We start from the raw sequence: 21,986 nt of genomic DNA on the forward strand, positions 1-21,986 counted from the left end.
TGTATTTATATATTTGTGGCTGTTTTGTGGTTTGCATGTGCTAGTCTTATTGACGTATCTTAATCTTTAACGAAATTGTATAAAAGTCTGCAAAAGAGGAAATTAAAACAGAAAGTAACTTGACTCTGAACTAAGTCTCAGTGTGGGATGCTTGAAGCATGCATGCTTTTATATTCAATCTGATCAGGGGTAGATATAATAATATCGGACTTTTGTTCTGATCCAAAACATTACTAAATTTTGTTTTGGAATTTGTTTAATTTTAATTCATTTAATTTTGCCTTGTTTATAAATTTTCTGATGAATTCCAAGTTTTTGGAAACGATTCGAATTGGTCGAAAAACGATTGACCGATTCGAATTGTGTGTGAAGAATAGCTGGTTGTTACGGAGCAGGCTGAAAGAATTCTCAGCACGCCAAGAAAGCGCTAGAATCTGAAGACAATGTAACCCCCTCCTAGAGTTACATCGGTGGCTGCCCAATGGCCGAAGAGGATTAATGCAGGACCCAGAGGAAGCGGCAACGGAGATGGAGGAAGTGGGGAGGATGTTGCAGAGACAGGATCCTGGACCAGGAGGTAGGTGTGTGCTGGGCATACCTGCAGATTATGGCTCAACAGTCTACTTCTACTGTAGGTTGAACTTCAAGTTGAACTGGTCAAAAGCAAAAAATTCCTCATACGACTTTTTGTTTGTTTGTCTGAGTCCCCCCATAGCATAGTTTTAGTATCTGTTGATCCTACCATCAGACCTGCTATTTTCCACTTCTAGCAATATTATTATACACGATTTATAGTAATAGGGTAGGATAGTAATAGGGTATCAACACTGTTTGTTCGGCAGGGAAATCACACAGCAGCGCTGTTACCCCATAGATGGAGTAGTAAAAAATGGGTTTAAAAAATTAAAGTTCAGCTCCAGCTAATACTTTTTTTAAAGTGGCTCTAAAGCCTTAAGGATTTTCACCTTAATGCATTCTATCCATCAAGGTGAAAAACTTTCTGTGCTGCAGCTCCAAATCCCCCCCCCCCCCCCTTTTCTTACCTGAGCCCAATCCGATCCAGCGATGTGCACGACAGCAGTGGCTCCAGTCGCGGTCTCCCTCCTCATTGGTCCGCTTGATAGCTTGGCTCCTGCTGCTGTCAATCAAATGCTGTGACACGGGGGGGGGGGGGGGCAACTGAGTCCTGCTGTCTGTGTCAATGGATGCAGCAGCTGGACTCCCGAGCGAGTACGCACAGGTGCCCCCATGGAAAGCAGCTTTCCATGGTGGCACCCGCAGAAGAGGAGGGGCCTGGAGCACCGGCGGGGGACCCCAGAAGAAGAGGATCGGGGGTGCTCTGTACAAAAGCATTGCACTGAACAGGTCAGTGTAACATGTTTGTTATTTTAATTAAAAAAACAAACAAAACAAAAACAAAGGTTTAGAACAACTTAAAGCAAAGCAGCAGTTTTTTGTGTATATAAAAAGGCATAAAAAATAATTTAAAAAATCATCATATGCTGAATATAATGTTTTCCGCTATAGTGGGTCCTCAAGTATTTCTGTATGTTTTTAAAAAATCATTGTTTTAGCCTCTGCATGAGTTTGGTTTTAAGAACAGGCAAATATTTAAAAAAAAAAATGATAATAATGATAAAGACAGGAAGGGGTTAAACACAACGCCGGCGGTGACCCACGAGGAAGGAGCAACTCTCAGCAGCAGGGAAATTAATTTTGTAAGCCAGGGGGACCTGCGATATGATCGCCAAGCAAACTTTAAATAAACCTCGTTGTCACTTATAAATAATTAACTCTGTGTTTCCAATTAATTGTGTGATTATTAAACCATTAGCTCTTCTCTTCCCCGGAGAATTCTGTAGATGAATCCATATGAGCAGGAAGGGAACATCTCACTCTGGAATATTATTATGAATTTAAAGGGAGATGCAAAACCATTTTAAAACTTTTTTTTAATTATTTTTTTTTGCGGTCTACTCCGCACAAAGCGCAAGTTCAGTGCAGAAAGCAGATAAGGCGAATGTAAGCAAAGCAGTGATTACATTGGCCTGGACCTGTGACAGACGAGCAGGTTGGTTGTGCTGAAGGGCTCGCGTAGGGAGCCATAGATGGATTGAAATTTGCCGGGTTCGGCAGGGACCAGCCAGTTTTTGATCCATGTGTGCCCACTGCAGTTGAACAGAAGTCGATCTATCAATCAATTCTGTTCAACCGTTCTGTTGGATAAAAGCTGCACGATCAGCAGCTGCAGCCACGGCCGTGGATAAGGGGGTACCACCGGTCCTCCTCTTTGGGGCCCAGGCCAGCAGGGGGGCCCAGGCAACTGAGTGAATCAGATGTGGGCAAGGAGGGTGACCGGCGTGGTGGAGAGGGGGGGGTCAATTACTGGAACCGATCCTCTGTACAACTCTCTCTGCAGCAGCTGAAAGCTGGCTTCTTCTCCTCTCCCTCTCATTGGCTTTTAGCTGCTTCGGAGAGAGCCATACAGGGGATCACTTCAAGCAGTTACCCCCTGCCAAACCCATCACCCTCCCTATGCACAATACGTTTCCACCTGCTGCCCAGGACCCCCCTGTGGGCTACCGGCTTCCCTCCTGTCCTTTCTACTGGCAGCTGCAAGGGCACAATAGGATCCTTCAGGATGGAGAGTGGGGGAAGGATTCCGTACATACAGTATCTCACAAAAGTGAGTACACCCCTCACATTTTTTTGAATATTTTATTATATCTTTTCATGTGACAACACTGAAGAAATGACACTTTGCTACAATGTAAAGTAGGGAGAGTACAGCTTGTATAACAGTGTAAAGTAGCAAATGTACAGTTCTTTGCCATGAGGTGTCATGTTGAACTTCCAGTGACCAGTATAGGAGAGTGAGAGCGATAACACCAAATTTAACACACCTGCTCTCCATTCACACCTCAGACCTTCTAACACTAACGAGTCACATGACACCGGGGGAGGTAAAATGGCTAATTGGGCCCAATTTGGACATTTTCACTTCGGGGTGTACTCACTTTTGTTGCCAGCGGTTTAGACATTAATGGCTGTGTGTTGAGTTATTTTGAGGGGACAGCAAATTTACACTGTTATACAAACTGTACACTCACTACTTTACATTGTAGCAAAGTGTAATTTCTTCAGTGTTGTCATATGAAAAGATATAATAAAATATTTACAAAAATGGGAGGGGTGTACTCAGTTTTGTGAGATACCGTATGTCACATTTACCGGCCCCTTTCTTTGCTGAATGAACACAATGAGTGATCGGTACCAATTACTCACTGTGTTCATTCATAACTGAAGCATAGTAGAGTGTGTTGTTTTTTTTTTTTGGGGGGGGGGGGCTGCCCTGGCTGCAACGCTGATATGTGCATTCTGACAACGGGGAAGCTTTCCACAGCAAGGATGATTTCCCCATCCACCTTGAATGTATGCATGGGGGGAATCGGTTCAGTTTTTTTTCATTCAGCCTGCTAGCTAAACAAAGAATAAAAATGGAACCATGTATGGCCAACTTTGGGCGTAACCGTCCCGTAGTTGCGTGCATTCATGGGGTTAAAAGAGGCGGGGAGGAAGCATCATATTGTCAGTTTAGCCACATGTCTAAACCAAGTCTTACTCTCCCCTTGCTCTTAGTGCAAATGTGAGTCAACTGTGACTGAATGAAAACTATGCACTCCCTAGGTGGCTTATTAAATGATAAAACACTTTCCTCTAACAGCGCAGCTACAGAAAAGGGGGCCTCATTGCCAAATTTTGAAGGAGCTTCCCCTCTGTGAACCCCTACTGGTATTGATCCTAATATAAAGTATTTCTAGATCAAGGACATTTAGCAGGAGAGCTGTCTGTATAGTCTATATAGTACTAGGGGCCAGAGCTGTGGTCAGGGATGAGGGGCATCGGTGCTGGGAGCTAAAGTTTAACCTTCACTTTCTAGTAGAGCTGCACGATTCTGGCTAAAATGAGAATCACGATTTTTGTGCTTAGAATAAAGATCACGATTCTCACGTCAAAACATGAATTCCTCAGATTGGGACTTTAAACCGGGCTACAAACAGTTTCATGGTAAAAAAAACATGAACATGGGGACATACGCAACAAACACAAATATTGGGAGCAGAAATGGAAACCAGCTGCAAGAAAAAACCCCGAGCTTTGCCAGACAGACAGGACGCCCAACGCGTTTCGAAAAACAAAATGCAGAGGGGCAGAGGGCTTGCGGGGTTCCAGATCTGTAGCTTATATCCCAAATGTTGATGCTCCACCCATAAAGACAAAGAACATAAATCAAAAATTAAAAGAAAGCTATGCCCGTCAGAGCAGCGCACAAGCATCAGAGAACGTGAATGACATCAGCCAGGGGTCCGTATATTGTGGGATGGTCTTATTATATAACTTAGTGGTATAACTCTATATAGACCATAGCTATAGAGGAGAGGTAGAATAGTACTTTCCCCTTGATGCAGGTCCGGTTGATAGAGAGTGTCTATTAAAAGTTATTAAACCATCCAGAACATCAAGGTTTAACCACTTGCCGACCGCTGCACGCCGATATACGTCGGCACAATGGCAGCAGTGGGCAAATGGGCGTACTTGTACATCCCCTTTAAGAGACGGGGATAGCAGGCGCGCGCCTGCTGCGTACAGCGTGACCGTGCCCGTGGGACTGGCAGACTCGATGTCCACCGGTCTCCCGGCGATCGTGTCACGGAGCCTCAGAACGGGGAAGTGCCTATGTAAACAAGGCATTTCCCCGTTCTGCCTTGTGTCATGACAGAGATCACCGCTACCATGTCATCGGGAGTGGTGATCGCTGTCATGTGAGTTGAAGCTCCTCCCCCCACAGTTAGAATCACTCCCTAGGACACACTTAACCCCTTAATCGCCACCTAGTGGTTAACCCTTTCCCTGCCAGTGTCATTTACAAAGTAATCAGTGAATTTTTATAGCACTGATCGCTGTATAAATTACAATGGTCCCAAAATAGTGTTAAAAATGTCCGATGTGTCCGCCATAATGTTGCAGTCCCGATAAAAATCGCAGGTCGCCGCCATTAATGATAAAAAAAAATTAAAAATAAAAATGCCATAAAACTATCCCCTATTTTATAGATGCTATACACTTATTGCGATTTTTGTTTACCAAAAATATACCCTGTTTCCCTGAAAATAAGACCTAGCGTGATTGTCGGTGATGGCTGCAATATAAGCCCTACCCCCCAAATAAGCCCTACCCTCTTTCCCCGAAAATAAGCCCTACCCTGAAAACAAGACCTACAAGGACTTTAACTAGGGCTTATTTGGGGGGTAGGGTTTATATTGCAGCCATCACCGACAATCACACTAGGTCTTATTTTCGGGGAAACAGGGTAGGAGAATACATATCGGCCTAAATTGAGGGGAAAAAATAAATGTATATATTTTTAGGGGATATTTATTATAGAAAAAGGTAAAAAAATAATGTTTTTTTCAAAATTGTCGCTCTTTTTTTGTTTATAGCGCAAAAAATAAAAACTGCGGAGGTGATCAAATACCACCAAAAGAAAGCTCTATTTGTGGGTAAAAAAGGACGTCAATTTTGTTTAGGTGCAACATCACACAGCCACGCAATTGTCAGTTAAAGCAACGCAGTGCCGAGTCGCAAAAAGTGCTCTGGTCAGGAAGGGGGTAAAATCTTCCGGAGCTGAAGCGGTTAAAGATGGTTGCATCCATCAGCCAGATATCTGGATGTGCCTTATGGATCTTAAAGTTTGGAGTCAAAATGATGTGGCTGGAGATGTGGCTGGTGGTGTCTGGCAAGGGAGAGCAGAGGGTGTAACATCATCTTTCACATTATACAAAAAAATTGGGCTAACGTTACTGTTTTTTTTTTTTTTAATTCATTAAAGTATATATTTTTTTTAAAATTGCGTTTGAAAGACCGCTGCGCAAATACGGTGTGACATAAAATATTGCAACAACCACCATTTTATTCTATAGGGTCTCTGATAAAAAAAAAAAGAATATATCATGTTTGGGTGTTCCAAGTAATTTTCTAGCAGAAAATAATGATTTTTACTTGTAAGCAACAAATGTCAGAAAAGGTTTGGTCATAACGGTTAAACTTCCTTCATTTACACACCAGAGTTCATTCCTTTGATAAAAGAACGAAAAGATACTTTGTTTCTACTTATTCTGTTGTGATAAAACTTGGCAGGCTGCCTGTATTTTTACTTTTTTTTTTCCCACCTGTGAGAACTCTCTGCACTTGTTAGAAAGAATCGTGGCATGCTGTTTTGAAGATCGGGAAGGGAAAAAGATTGAAAATTTGATTTTTAACGATTAATCGCACAGCTCTACTTTCTAGCTGTGGAATATACAATGTACAGCACAGCTCATAAAAAGGGGTGGTGCAGAATATTAAAATGCACAGCACAATGTACAGAATGGGTCAGCATGGGATATTAAATGCACATAATTTGGAAGTTTGAAATGGGGGACATATTGCGTAGCATACAGCGCGAGTCGGTGCAGAATAAGGATTGTACAGCAAAGCATACCAAATGAGATGTTGGGGAATAGAACATGCAACAAGGCATACAGAATGAGCCAGTGCAGAATAGGAAATGTACAGCATGAGATAGGAAATGAGGCAGCACAAAATAGGTAAGGCATAGTGTGGTCTACGCGATGAGGCAGTGAGCGATAGGAAACGTACAGCATGGCCCATGGATTAAGTCAGTGTGGAATAAGAAATGTTCAGCATGGCATGCACAATGAGGTGGTTCTAAATAAGGAATGTACAGCATGGCACATGGGGTAACGAATGCATTATAGGGAATGTACAGCATGGCATACGGAATGTGGGGGTGAAAAATAGGGAAGTTACAACATGGCAAACGGAGTAAGGTGCTGCAGAATAGGAAATGTACAGCATGGCTTACAGGATGAGGCAGTGTGGAATAGAGAATGTAGAATGTGGCATACAGAATAAGGGTTTGTTGAATAGGGAACTTACATCAAGGCATATAGAATGAGGAAGTGCAGTATAGGGAATTTCCAGCATGGCACACGGAATGAAAAGGTGTGAAATAGGGAACAGACAGCATGGCATACAGAATGATGCGGAGCGGAATAGGGAATGTACAGCATGGCATACAGAATAAGGCTTTGTAGAAAAGGGAACACACAGCATGGCATACCGAATGAGGTGGTGCAGAATAGGTAACAGACAGCATGGCATACCAAACGAGGTGGTGCGGAATAGGGAATGTACAGCATGGCATACAGCATAAGGCTATGTAGAAAAGGGAACAGACAGCATGGCATACTGAATGAGGTGGTGCGGAATAGGTAACAGACAGCATGGCATACCAAATGAGGTGGTGCGGAATAGGCAACAGACAGCATGGCATACCGAATGAGGTGGTGCGGAATAGGGAATGTACAGCATGGCATACAGCATAAGACTATGTAGAAAAGGGAACAGACAGCATGGCATACTGAATGAGGTGGTGCGGAATAGGGAATGTACAGCATGGCATACAGAAGAGGGCTTTGTAGAATAGGGAACAGACAACATGGCATACTGAATGAGGCAATGTGGAATGGGGAATGTACAGCATGGCATACAGCATAAGGCTTTGTAGAATAGGGAACAGACAGCATGGCATACAGAATGAGGTGGTGCGGAATAGGGAATGTACAGCATGACATACAGAAGAAGGCATTGTAGAATAGGGAATTTACAGCATGGTATACGGAATGTACAGCATGGCATACAGCAACCCTCAAATTTACCACTCCCCTACTTGCATTTTGCGAGTGGAAAATGATGGCTGGCGAGCGTGGGCTGCCAGGGAGTGGGGGGGGCAACCACCGCTGGCAGGCAGGGTTGAATGGGAGCCGTTCGTCCAGGGAAGAGAGCGGCCGGGTCATCCCAGGGGAAGAGAGCGTGGAGGAAGAGGAGAGCTGGCCAGATCACAGAGCGGGGATAGCCTGCTGTAACAGCTTACATTTGAATTGCCTCCGTTCGCAGTCACACACAGTCCCGACTCCTTACCCAGTGCCTGTGACAGACAGAAGGCTGGTCCAATGCCGGTGTGGACGTGTTCTGTCTTTCACAGGCGCTGGGTCATTAGGCGGGACTGTGTGTGACTGCGAGCAGAGGCAATTGAAATGTAAGCTGTTACAGCGGGCTATCCCCGCTCTGTGATGCAGCCAGCTCTCCTGTTCCTCCACGCTCTCTTTCTCTGTGATGATCCAGCCACCCTCTCTCTTCCTCTGCACAGGTCAGGCTGCAATGATGGGCACAGGTGAGGCTGCAATGATGGGCACAGGTGAGGCTGCAATGATGGGCACAGGTGAGGCTGCAATGATGGGCACAGGTGAGGCTGCAATGATGGGCACAGGTGAGGCTGCAATGATGGGCATTGGTCATGCTGCAATGATGGACACAGGTGAGGCTGCAATGATGGACACAGGTGAGACTACAATGATGGGCACTGGTGAGGTTGCAACGATGGACACAGGTGAGGCTGCAATGATGGACACAGGTGAGGCTGCAATGATGGGCATTGGTCATGCTGCAATGATGGACACAGGTCACGCTGCAATGATGGGCATTGGTCACGCTGCAATAATGGGCACAGGTGAGGCTGCAATAATGGGCACAGGTGAGGCTGCATTGGTGGGCACTGCTCACGTTGCAATGATGGGCACAGGTGAGGCTTCATTGATGGGCACTGGTCACGTCGCAATGAGGGGCACAGGTGAGGCTGCGTTGAGGGGCAAGTTGTTAATATTTATTTTTGTAACTTAATTCTGCACAAAACATTTAAGTGACATTTCATGAGATAATTTATGAGGGCGTGTTTAGGGGCAGAATTAGGGGCGGGGTAGGGGTTGGGTGGGGCAACTGGTGGTTAGTAACCCTTAAGGCCTGGCTAGTAGCTCCGGACTTAAAATTTTGAGCCCTGGCATACAGAATAATGCAGTGTGGAACAGGAAATGTACAGCATGGCACATACGGAATGTGGGAGTAAGGTGATATGGAGTAAAGAAATTATGACATGGTATTTGGAATGAAGGGGCGCAGAACAGGGAATTTACAGCATGGCGTACTGTATGTAATGAAGCCATGTGGAATAAGAAATTACAGCATAGCACCTGGAATGTACTGTATTTTACACGGGCTGTAGTTTTGTGATTCTATGCAGATCTGCAATGGGAAAGTGTAAGCCGAGTGTTTAGACAATTGGTGGTCAACTTTCTAAATTACAAGAGGCCTCAAGTATGGCCCATGACATCACCAAAGTACTGCATGTTCTGGGAATGTAATGCTTGGTAAAGGGTTGGAAATTCTGTTTAACCTGTCTTGTGACCCAGGAACCAGGCAACATCTTAGTATCACTTGGCTCAATCTTCTCCTAATAGCAAGACCCCAGTGTTTCACCAACTGCACTTGGCAACTCCACATGCCATTAAAGGGGCAGAGTTTACTATTTCAAGTCTTACTGTGCAAAGGATTACAAGAAGGTAATACAAAGACAAATTTGGATGCTTATGCTAGCTGTATTTTCATGAACATTTACACTTTTTAATGAAGACAAAGAAATCGGGCACCGGAACCTCAGGCTGGACAGCGGGCACCAGAACGTCAGGCTGGACAGCGGGCACCAGAACGTCAGGCTGGACAGCGGCCCCCGGAACATCAGACAGGACAGCAGGCACTAGAACATCAGGTTGGGCAACAAGAACCGGATCATCAGGAACTGGATCATCAAGCTGGGCATTGGGCACCAGAACAGCAGGCAGGGCAGCGGATACCGGAACAGGCTGGACAGCAGGCCCCGGAACATCAGGCTGGACAGCGGGCACCAGAACATAAGGCTGGGCAGTGGGAACCGGAACATCAGACTGGGCAGTGGGAACCGGAACAGCAGGCTGGGCAGTGGGAACCGGAACAGCAGGCTGGGTAGCGGGCACCGGAACAGCAGGTTGGGCAGCGTGTTCAGGTCTGTCAGACGAAGGCCAAACCCTACTGGCCATCGTGGAGGTAGACTGAAACAGGTTGGCTGGTGTGGAGGCAGATTGGAACAGATCGGCTGGTGTGGAGGCAGGGTTAGAAAGTGGCAAGATTGTACGAGTTGGAAAAAACTTCTGTTTCCTCTTAGTTTTAACTACTGAAGATCTGTAAGCAACTGCAGGGCAGTAAGCAGGAGGTGCAGCTAATGGAAGAGAAGAGTGGAAGGATGGTAAACAAGAGGGAGTAGTAGCTATGGAGGATTTTTGTGGGATGGTTGCAGATAGTGGAGAAGAGGTAACTGGGTTGAAGGGAGCGTAGGTTCAGCAGGTGGAAACGGGGTACTAATACTTAGTTTGTAGCAGGGTATTTGGGGCTGCAACTGTGGTTGCTATGGGTGATGGAGAAAGAGACCACTGAGCAGGAAAGTCTCTGGCAGCAGGAATGGGCTATTGCAATAGATCTGACAGTGCCTGTAATAAAGGTTGAACAAAATTTGGCTTACACGCTGCCTGTCTGACCAGAGACTGCACTGCATTAATACACTCTACTAACACCTGCTGAGAACATGAGGAATAGTGCTCAAAGAAATAAACTGAGTCATCCTCCTATAACCACACCAGAGATTCAACCTGATCTATACTGAGGGGGAGGGGGAATCATCACTGCCTTTCAGAGTACTGGACAAAGCTAACTCTGCACAAACCTGAATCAAAAGCTGAAAATCTCCAAACAATATACTGCCCTGATCAACTAGGGAATGAGCAAGTCGGATGCATTCTAGTAGTTGGTTACTGGTCCACTCCTTCAATATCTGGCGGCAGTATTTACTATCCTCTGTCACCAGCAAAGAAAAATAAATAACTTCCTCCGGATGCATTTTCCCTCAAAACGACAGAACCAGGATGGCTTTCATGTGCAGCCACTTCTGGTCAGGACTGGCCTTGGTATTATGTCAGGGACCGATGTGACCAGAAATATGTGGACTGTCACAGAAAATGGCAAGCACGGGTTCAGTATATATAATGTAGTTCATTAAAAAGGTAAGTGAATACATAAAAGTCAACGCACCTCCAATATGGCAACAGTGTAACAAACCAGCAACCAAAACCACAGTGATCCACAACAACTGACTACCTAACCCAAATGTACATATAGGTGTGGGATACAATCGTGATCGTAACAAGCCAGGGTCATACACAGGAGGTCAAGCAGTGTGCAAGACAGGACAGGGAGAGGGTAACAGGAGACAGAGAGCAGGCGCGAAGGGATCCACGAACGGATGCTGGGTTCAGGATACAGGCTACAGGATACAGGAACAAAGGATTCAGGAACACAGGTCAGGGCACATGGATAAAATACCAAGGCGAGGTGTGCTAGTAATCACCAGGTTTAAATATACTTCCTGCAATCAGTATAAGGTGATGCCTAATTGCAGGAGATATCAGCTCCTGACTGCCGAGATCCACCCACTGGTGGACACCAGAACTCCAGTCCATAGGTCTGGGAGCCACAGTGCCACCAGCAGGCAAAACTTTTCCTGACACCTTGGTAGCGGGCGGGGGCCAGAGGTTTGGTCTAGAACAGGAGTCTCCAAACTTTTTAAACAAAGAGCCAGTTTACAGTGCTTCAGAAATTAGAGGGGACGGATTGTGGCCATTGGGGGACAGAAAATGTCCCAGCATCATTGGAAGTAAACGAGGTTTGGTAGTCGTGGTAGTAAAAAATTGCATTGTGCCTGTGGTCAGTAGGAAAAGGAAGAGTGGCTCATCACTGGTATCAGTGGGAGGAATAGTGCCCCATTTTTGGTGTCAGTGGCAGAAATGAAGCCTCACTTTTGGTGTCAGTGGAAGGAATAGTTCCCCACGTGCCAAATAAAGGCTAGCAAAGAGCCACTTTCAGCCCACGGGTTGCAGTTTAGTGACCAATGGTGGCATTTTATCTCCCAACTAGTTACCCATAGGGGGCAAAAATTAGTCTGGACCAACCAGTAGAGCCTGTATGCTTCCCCACAGGGATAGATGGCCTAAAAATGATGATGACATTTACTCAGAAGGCAAATGCTACTATACAACATATGGCCAACAGTTTGTGGACACCTTACTATCACACAGTATATGAGCTTGTTTCCAAAACTATGGACATAAATAGAGAGTTGCCCTCCCTGGCGGGTATAATAGCCTTCACTCTTCTGGAAAACCATTCTGTAGGACTTTGAAGTGTCTATAGGAATTTGTGCCCACTTTGCCAGAAGAGCATTTGTGAGGTCAGGTACTAATGATGGATGAGATGATGTGTCTACCAGATGGCATTCTAATTCATCCCATAATGTGTTCAGTAGAGTTAAGGTCAGGGCTCTATGCAGGATACTCGATTTGAGTACTCCACAACAAACTGTTCAAACTGGCTTTGTGAACAGGGGCACAGTCATGCTGGAACAGAAAAGGGCCTTCACCAAACTGATACTGCAAGGCTGGAGGCTCACAATTGTCTAAAATGTATTTGTATGCTGTAGCATTAACAAAAACACTTCACTGGAAATTTCTGAATTCAATAATTTGGAGGGATGTCCTCTTACTTTTGGCCCTCTAGTAGGCTTGATGGTCAGGTGTTTACATACATTTGGTCATCTAATGTCACGTATACCATTTTTTTTTTTAATCAAAAAGCCAGGATATGGCTAGAAAGCAGAACTGATAATCCATAAAAAAATATAAAGGATTGCAAGAGAGCAGAACACAGACAATGGAGATATGAGGAGTTAAAGGCAGCAAGTGTGTGTGTTTAAAGAGCATGCAGAAAACACACCGATGCCCGCCAAGCCAACTAGTTATCCGTTCGGGGAATTCAGACAGAACATAAATATGTGCTTCATCGGGCATGACTTGTCTTTAGGGCCAGATCCAAAGTCTGATTAGATTACTGAGGAGTAACCTACCCATTCATTATAGCGCAAATCGACACACTCCGAATGGTAAGGAGTAAATGGAGTTCCAATCAAAAACAGTCGCTCAGACATAAAACGCCTTCAACGCCAAATTTTCTTCAAGCTGAGAAGACTTTGATCTTTAAAGCCAGATCTATGTTTACAACAAATCTCAAAGAACTACTGCCAGTCTTAGAACTTCAGAAAAGAAAAAGAAAATATGTCATGCCTGTAGTTAAAAGAACAGATCTAAAAGTTGATAATCAACGCTACGATAGTCTCAGGATGCTTATAGTGACACCCCCAAAAAACAATTTTTCCAGTACAGAAGGAGTACAGTGGTTGGGGTCACTTGCTGGCCTCTTAGGTCTTTTTCAAACATATGTATTAGCCACATTATGTAGAGACACTAAATCCTTTGGCAGGTAAGACAGCCTAAGTGTATGTAATTGATCTGTGTGTTTAACAGTTTGCCTGGAGTTTGGCTTTTAAAACCCAAAACTCCCCATAAAGCTCAAACTTTTAGTAAAATGATTTTGTCCCCAAACACGGATGTTGCTTCCTTTTTTCTGATGCCAACTTGGTAGGATTGAAGCATGGAAATCATATAGATTAGGGATAGGCACCATCAGTATAATAATATTTATCAGTAGTAGCGACAGTAGACATGGCAGGAACTCTGAGTCGGCAGAACTAGTGTGCATTTGGTTTACCTATCTATGGCAGGTCCAGCAGCTCCAGTCTACATACAGTATGTGTGCTTAGCCTCTTGGTTGGAACTGTCCTTTTATTTCCATACGGACTCTATTTCCCGCTGTAAAAATTTGCTTTCTGAATTCAAAGATCATTTATTCACGGTATACTTAATTATTCATAATAGCTTCATAATAGAGTTCAGGATTATGAAGCGCTGCTAATGCTTTGTAAAAATATAATCGCCCAGGCAACAATTAGGATGTTATTAGCTGAGGATTCTGGGACGCTGGCCGGATAAAGCAAGATCAGCAAAACAGAATATTCTTCTCCTCCGCCCAACAGCAAACCTCACACACTTAGCTTCAACCTGGACTATGCATAAGGCGTAGTTCATTTGTAAGGTATCCAATTCAGCTCCTTGTTATCTCTCAACTTGACTACTGCAATTCCCTCGTCATCGGCCTAACTCTACACAGGCTATATGCCTTCAGTCTATCATGAATGCTGCTGCCAGACTCATCCACCTTACCAATCCCTTAGTGTCCAATATCCATCTCTGCCAATCCCTCCAATAGCCCTCTTTTGGCCAATGCATTCAATTCAAATTAGTGCCAAAACCATCCACTTCACTCCTCCCAAGACCTTCTGATTTCTATCTCCCTCATTAACTCCTCCTAAGTTCAACTCCAGAACTTCTCCAGAGTCTCTACCATCCTCTGAAACTTCCAACCCCAATCTGTCCAGCTATTTCCAACTCTGTCCACCTTCCGGCAATCCCTGAAAACGTATCTCTTAAGGGAAGCTATCCTGACTTCACCTAACAACCGAATTTCTACTTTCTCCATGAACTTATTCCCACACAGTTAATACCAAGGGCGTCTACTTTGGAAAAAGAGGAATTGTCTTGGGCCACACATAAAATCTACTTATGCCGCATACACACGAGTGCAATGTCCGACAGAAAAAGGGCGAAGGAAGATTTTCATCGTCTATTCCGATCGTGTGTGCCTCGTCTGACTTTTTTTTTCGAGAATTCTGACGGACCTAGATATAGAACATGCTCTAAATATTTCCGATGGAACCAATTCCTATCAAGAAAACCGATCGTCTGTTTGCTGTTCTGATGGAGCAAAAACGACGCTTGCTCTGAAGCAAGTATGAGACGGAAGCTATTGGCTACTGGCTATTGAACTTCCTTTTTCTAGTCCCGTCGTACGTGCTGTACGTCACCGCGTTCTGGACGGTCGGACTTTGGATTGACCGTGTGTAGGCAAGACCGCTTGAATGGAATTCCATCTGAGGTCCATCACAGAAACCTTCGGAGTTTATTCAAATGGCTAAACCGGTCGTGTGTACACGGCATAACAATAAGGATAGCTGAGGAACGGAAAAAGTTGAGTAGATCACAAGTTAGCGATCACTGACATAGAATATCTGGTTGGATGGATGTAGTAGCAATTCTCAATGAATTCTCAAGGTTCTCATCAGAAATTATGGTTCTAAATACCCCTTTGTGTACTTCATTCTTGAAAATAGTTACCACAAATATAGGTGCTGCCCAAAACTGATGACATGAATATGTGGAGTTAAACTTACAAAAAGGTTGCACCAAAATTGTATGGTGAGAAAAGCAGGAATAACTCATCATAAATTCTCTAAGGTTGGTCTGACTTGGTGGATAAATTGATTTTAAAGACTTGTAACCCTTACCACTCCATTTGGTGGTGAGTGCTCACTTTGCAGCTTCAAGAACCACAGCTTCCAGAAGAATCTTCAGCATCCAATGCTTCCAGGTTGTGTCAGATGCCTGGTCCTCCCCACTGTTCTTTGGTGCCATCTGCCAGCGCCTATATCACAGTAGTGATGTCAGGGCCAGAGCAAGAACAACAGTGCACAGCAGAGGGAGAAAGGCATCCAATACACCCTGTTTCTGAAAATTCACCTGGAGGCCACATCTCCTGAAGACAGCAAAGTGAGGATAGAATCAATTTCAAGTAGATCTAAACACTAATTGGATGAAAGTTGCTTAAGCATTGTGTACCAAACAATGGCAAGTTTTTAATGTTCTAGAAATGTTTTCAATGTTTTCTAATCCTTTTATTTCAGCATCTCATTGCTGCGGATCTCGGATATTTTTTTAGTCACTTCTTGTCAACATCCTGGCGCCTCAATACTGGCTGCTTGCCATTGCTCTCCATGGACTTACTGATGGTGGCAAAGGAGGAAAACGCCTACACAAAGTCCCATACAGTTTTTACTGAAGGTGTAAAGAGGTGTAAGCTTGCTTTGCAGAGCAGTCCTACCCAGTGGTTGCTAAGGGGTCCTTTCTGTCTGCCAGTATTTCACCTTGGGGGAAACGTGTGGACAACCCTTAAAAGGAAAAATTAGTGCCAAAATATGGACTAGAGACACCTCCCCCTGTAGAAGTCAGAATATGTAGAAAAAGTTTTTTGTTTTTTTTTATTTGCAGTCTGATAATAAACAGTATTTTTTTAGTAATATTCAATCAAAAACATACAAGTACTATAACAAGATAATAGAACTTGTTCTTAGTAAGAGATTCAGCAGACAGCGAGGACGTATCCCATCTCCAAAATTTTAAAATGGCCTTACAAATCCAATACAGATCTACATATTTATGAGTTGAATTACAAGATTGTTGGACTTTTTCCTCCGTGCAAATTATACTAAGCTCCTTTTCCAAGTCCACAAAGTAGGAGGGTTTAGTAGGAGAGACCTCTGTTAAACGATGATTATATAGACACAGTATGTGTAATGGGAATATGTTTCTTACACAAAGATTCAAAGGTAGTATAAGGACGATGAAGATTGCCTCGTATTTTCAAGGAAATACCAAATTTAAAAATAAAATAACCACCTACCCGGGGGGGCTGGGGTAGGAGATAAATCAGTTGTGTCAGTGGTTTCAAATCAGTTGGACCTAAGACTCAGCTATGGAGAGACGAGGTGTAGGAGTAGAGGAGAAGACAGTTACGTTTAGCCCCGGGAGGAACTCTGGGTTGCCGGTAAGTAGTGTTAAAGTGCTCAGGCAAGAAGACAGACAGAGTTTGGAGCAAATGGTCCCACACTTTAGGTGGGGACCTAAAGTGTGGGACCAAAGTTCTGTTTTATTACGAGGAAATGGTTGCGCTCACACTGCTTAAATGTTATAGCATATACCTGGAGGTGTATCTGCTATACTAAGGGTTCTTCTCTACAAACAAGTGCGCTGGAATCGTCTCCTGGTTTTTCTAGGAGGATAATGGTATACTAGGTTAAGAAAATGTTATAGGCTCTTTGGGGCAGGGGTAGTTGGGCTATATGAGAGGAACATGGGATGCACATAAGTGCCAGGTCTCCCTTTGACTTAACAGGCTGGCTGCTCAAGGCTGTAGCGAGCTGCTAACTGGGTGTGGTGTCGGCCCCTTATACAATACAGTGGAGTTACCCGGATTAGAGAGGTTTTTCAAGACAAGGTGTTTTCCTGACAGTATACTACAGGCAGTCCCCTGGGTTACAAACAAGAAACAAGTTTCTGTAGGCTTGTTCTTAAGTTGAATTTGTATGTACGTTGGAACGTGTACATTTTTTAAGTGTAACTCGAGACAAAAAAAAAAATGTTTACGTTTTCTGGATAGCATAGGGAAGGGTTAACACCCCATGTAATGTTTGTTTTGCGGTCTGTGCCCCTGTTCAGAAGATTTCACCTCACTTTCTGTCCCTGTGACAATTGGATTTTGAAAATTTTGGGTTGCTGTTGACACCTTTTTTCCATGATAACTACAGGAGTGAGTTTCCCTTCCCAGGGGTAGATTTCTTCTCACTTCCTGCTGTCTCCCTCTGTGTAAGTATGAGTCGTATGTAAGTCGGATGTTTGTAACTTGGGGGGCACCTGTACTGTGTAATGTGAGCCATCAAACATAGGTTCTAGATCCCTGACCCTCACTGTGTTTGGAATTTTTTAGAGAAGTCCCTACATGATTCTAAACCTTAGAATCACCGCCTGTACTGTGGAAAGTAAGCCATCAAACATAGATTCTAGATCTCTGACCCTCACTGTGTTTGGAATTTTCTAGAGAAGTCCCTACATGATTGTAAACCTTAGACGAACCTGCTGGAAGAGCGAACAACACAGGAAACAGGCCGTAACGTTGTCACCTCAGAACAGGAATTGCTTGAATAAGGATCAACCAGTTATTAGTTTAATAAAAGCTGGAGATTCAAGAAGGATTGAAAGAACTTTTTAAAGTGTTAAAAATTATATCAGAATTTAGTGACTTATTTTACTATCTACTTTAACTAGGTGTGTAAGGCTTGGTTTGATGTCCCAGGGCTTTAGTACCTTTACATTTTTAAACTACCTTGATAAACACGGGCTGTCCTATTCCAGTCCCACTTGGAGGCCAAGCCAAGCAGTAAACATGACAAAAACTCTATAAATTCTGGACAGTCCTGAACTTTGTAATTAGATCATGGGGAGATTTCAATTACTCCTGAGTTATGAGAGGCTGCGAGAGCTCCACTCGGGAACACGCAGGAGGTCACACTACAGTTGTGAAGGGAATCTTAAAAGATTGAGGCGTCATGATGGATCCGAGAGATGAGGTGCATCATGTTTTCAGGACAGTATCACCGTAATAAACAACTTAAATCTTTGCCCATGGGTTGAAACCATTGAGATTGTTCCTGAAGCCAAAACTATACTCTGATTTATTATAGGCAGAAACCACACGAGTGGCAGCGAAAAGCATAATGTATAGTGTTCATCTGGATTTTTAAGACATTTTATTTTTTTTACTAATCATCATTAATAATACAATACTAAATGTAAACTTCAAATGTAAAAGCCTGAATATGACATTTACATTCTGATGCAATTAAATAACACATATTCCAAATAAGCACTGACCAAACGCAAAGCTATTTTAAACATTCACATTAATGAACAAGGCACATGAGGATATATCATTTTATGCTTGGCAAAGTTACAAATTTGTTGGCACAATGATGCCACTTTTTGCGGCAATGCAAGGACCGCTTGTATACTATTCAGAACTAAAGTACCTTTACCTTAAATGAACTATACAAAACACTCAGTTCAATTCAGTGCAATGAATCATTGGTTAAAAAAAAAAATTGAAAGATAAAAATGAATTAACTATTTGCTAAAATAAAAGTAGTAAAAGTACACATGATGCTAGATCTGCAGAGAACACCATGTTTTTTCCATCAAATAATAAGCCTATTTAAATGACCTAACATTTCAACATAGACCTCATGGACATGAAAGTATGACCAATTGTCTCTTTCCCAAACTTTCAAATTGATACAACTGTGACATCTCATGCATAGCATGGAGACAATAGGCTATACGCCAAGATGACCAGACTCTGCAATTAATCATAATATAAATTGATTATCGTCTAAACATTGAAGGAACACGACATCTCTACCATGACCTGATCTCAACATATATTACACATTCATACATATATTATTATAATATAATTCTATTACACTCTATACATAGAACACTACACCCCCAACATGACCCACCACTGGACATGATCATAATATAAAATTCCATTACACTCTATACATAGAACACTACACCTCCAACATGACCATAATACAGTTTTAATACACTCTATACATAGACCACTACACCCCCAACATGACCCACCACTGGAAATGACCATAATACAATTTTATTACACTCTATACATAGAACACTACATCTCCAACATGACTGACCACTGGACATGATCATCATACAATTCTATTACACTCTATACATAGAACACTACTCCCCCAACATAACCGACCACTGGACATAACCATAATACAATTTTATTACACTCTATACATAGAACACTACACCTCCAACATGACTGACCACTGGACATGACATGATCATAATATAAATATATTACACTCTATACATAGAACACTATATCTTCATCATGACCATAATATAATTCTACTACACTCTACATAGAACAATACACCTCCGCCATGACTGACCACTGAGCATGACCATAATACAATTCTATTACACTCTATACATAGAACACTACACCTCCAACACGACTGACCACTGGACATGATCATAATACAATTCTATTACACTCTATACATAGAACACTACACCTCCAACATGACCGTAATACAATTCTATTACACTCTATACATAGAACACTATATCTTCATCATGACCATAATATAATTCTATTACACTCTACATAGAACACTACACCTCAAACATGTCTGACCACTGCACATGATCATAATACAATTCACCTCACTTTATACATAGAACACTACACCTCCAACATGACCCATTACTGGACACCATCATAATATAAATCTATTACACTCTATAATAGAACACTACTTCTCCAACATGGCCAACCACTGGACATGATCATAATATAAAATTCTATTACACGCTATACATAGAACACTACACCTCCACCATTATTGACCACTGGACATGATCATCATACAATTCTATTACACTCCATACATAGAATACTACACCTCCAACATGACTGACCACTGGACATGATCATAATACAATTTTATTACACTCTATACATAGAACACTACACCTCCAACATGACCGACTACTGGACATGATCATAATACAATTCTATTACACTCTATACATAGAACACTACACCTCCAACATGGCCGACTACTGGACATGATCATAATACAATTCTATTACACTCTATACCTTCATAATGACCATAATATAATTCTATTACACTCTACATGGAACAATACACCTCCAACATGTCCGACCACTGGACATGATCATAATATAATTCTATTACACTCTATACATAGAAAACTACACCTCCAACGTAAGCCAACTATTTTACATAATCATAATACAGTTCTCTTATAATATGTACATACTACACTGTCAACATGACCAAACTCTGGACATGACCATAATTCTTTTTTTACATTATATAAAAATATAATGACTACACATAACATTACATAACACTTTTTTTTCATTTTAATCATCTTTTATCTCAACACAAGCAACTTTATAATGCTATTAATGCGCAACAAAAGGATGTAGGATGTGTAAGGATTTAAAATGATGGAGGAGGTGTGATGATATAAGATGACGGAGGAGGTGTGATGGTATAAGATGATGGATGGGGTGTGATGATATAAGATGATGGAGGAGGTGTGATGCTATAAGATGATGGAGGAGGTGTGATGGTATAAGATGATGGAGGAGGCGTGATGATGTAAGATGATGGAGGAGGTGTGATGATATAAGATGATGGAGGAGGTGTGATGATATAAGATGATGGATGGGGTGTGATGATATAAGATGATGGAGGAGGTGTGATGCTATAAGATGATGGAGGAGGTGTGATGGTATAAGATGATGGAGGAGGCGTGATGATGTAAGATGATGGAGGAGGTGTGATGGTATAAGATGATGGAGGAGGCGTGATGATGTAAGATGATGGAGGATGTGTGATGGTATAAGATGATGGAGGAGGTGTGATGCTATAAGATGATGGAGGAGGTGTGATGCTATAAGATGATGGAGGAGGTGTGATGGTATAAGATGATGTAGGAGGTGTGATGCTATAAGATGATGGAGGAGGCGTGATGATGTAAGATGATGGAGGAGGTGTGATGGTATAAGATGATGGAGGAGGTGTGATGCTATAAGATGATGGAGGAGGTGTGATGCTATAAGATGATGGAGGAGGTGTGATGGTATAAGATGATGGAGGAGGTGTGATGGTATAAGATGATGGAGAAGGTGTGATGGTATAAGATGATGGAGGTGGTGTGATGGTATAAGATGATGGAGGAGGTGTGATGATATAAGATGGTGGAGGAGGTGTGATGGTATAAGATGATGGAGGAGGTGTGATGGTATAAGATGATGGAGGAGGTGTGATGCTATAAGATGATGGATGGGGTGTGATGATATAAGATGATGGAGGAGGTGTGATGGTATAAGCTGATGGAGGAGGAGTGATGGTATAAGATGATGGAGGTGGTGTGATGGTATAAGATGATGGAGGAGGTGTGATGACATAAGATGGTGGAGGAGGTGTGATGGTATAAGATGATGGAGGAGGTGTGATGGTATAAGATGATGGAGGAGGAGTGATGGTATAAGATGATGGAGGAGGTGTGATGGTATAAGATGACGGAGGAGGTGTGATGGTATAAGATGATGAAGGAGCTGTGATTATATAAGATGATGGAGGAGGTGTGATGGTATAAGATGATGGAGGAGCTGTGATGATATAAGATGATGGAGGAGCTGTGATGATATTAGATGATGGAGGAGGTGTGATGGTAAAAGTTG

At 42.8% G+C, this 21,986-nt stretch overlaps 1 protein-coding gene across 1 annotated transcript in view; it reads right to left on the reverse strand.

Moving 5' to 3' along the window:
- Window positions 1-21,986, reverse strand: part of TRAPPC9 (trafficking protein particle complex subunit 9) — an 815,095-nt gene that overhangs the window by 317,341 nt on the left and 475,768 nt on the right. The gene's annotated exons all lie outside the window — the stretch shown is intronic.

Source organism: Aquarana catesbeiana, linkage group LG05 (assembly GCF_042186555.1).
Source record: "Aquarana catesbeiana isolate 2022-GZ linkage group LG05, ASM4218655v1, whole genome shotgun sequence".
In the NCBI taxonomy this organism is placed as follows: Eukaryota; Metazoa; Chordata; class Amphibia; order Anura; family Ranidae; genus Aquarana; species Aquarana catesbeiana.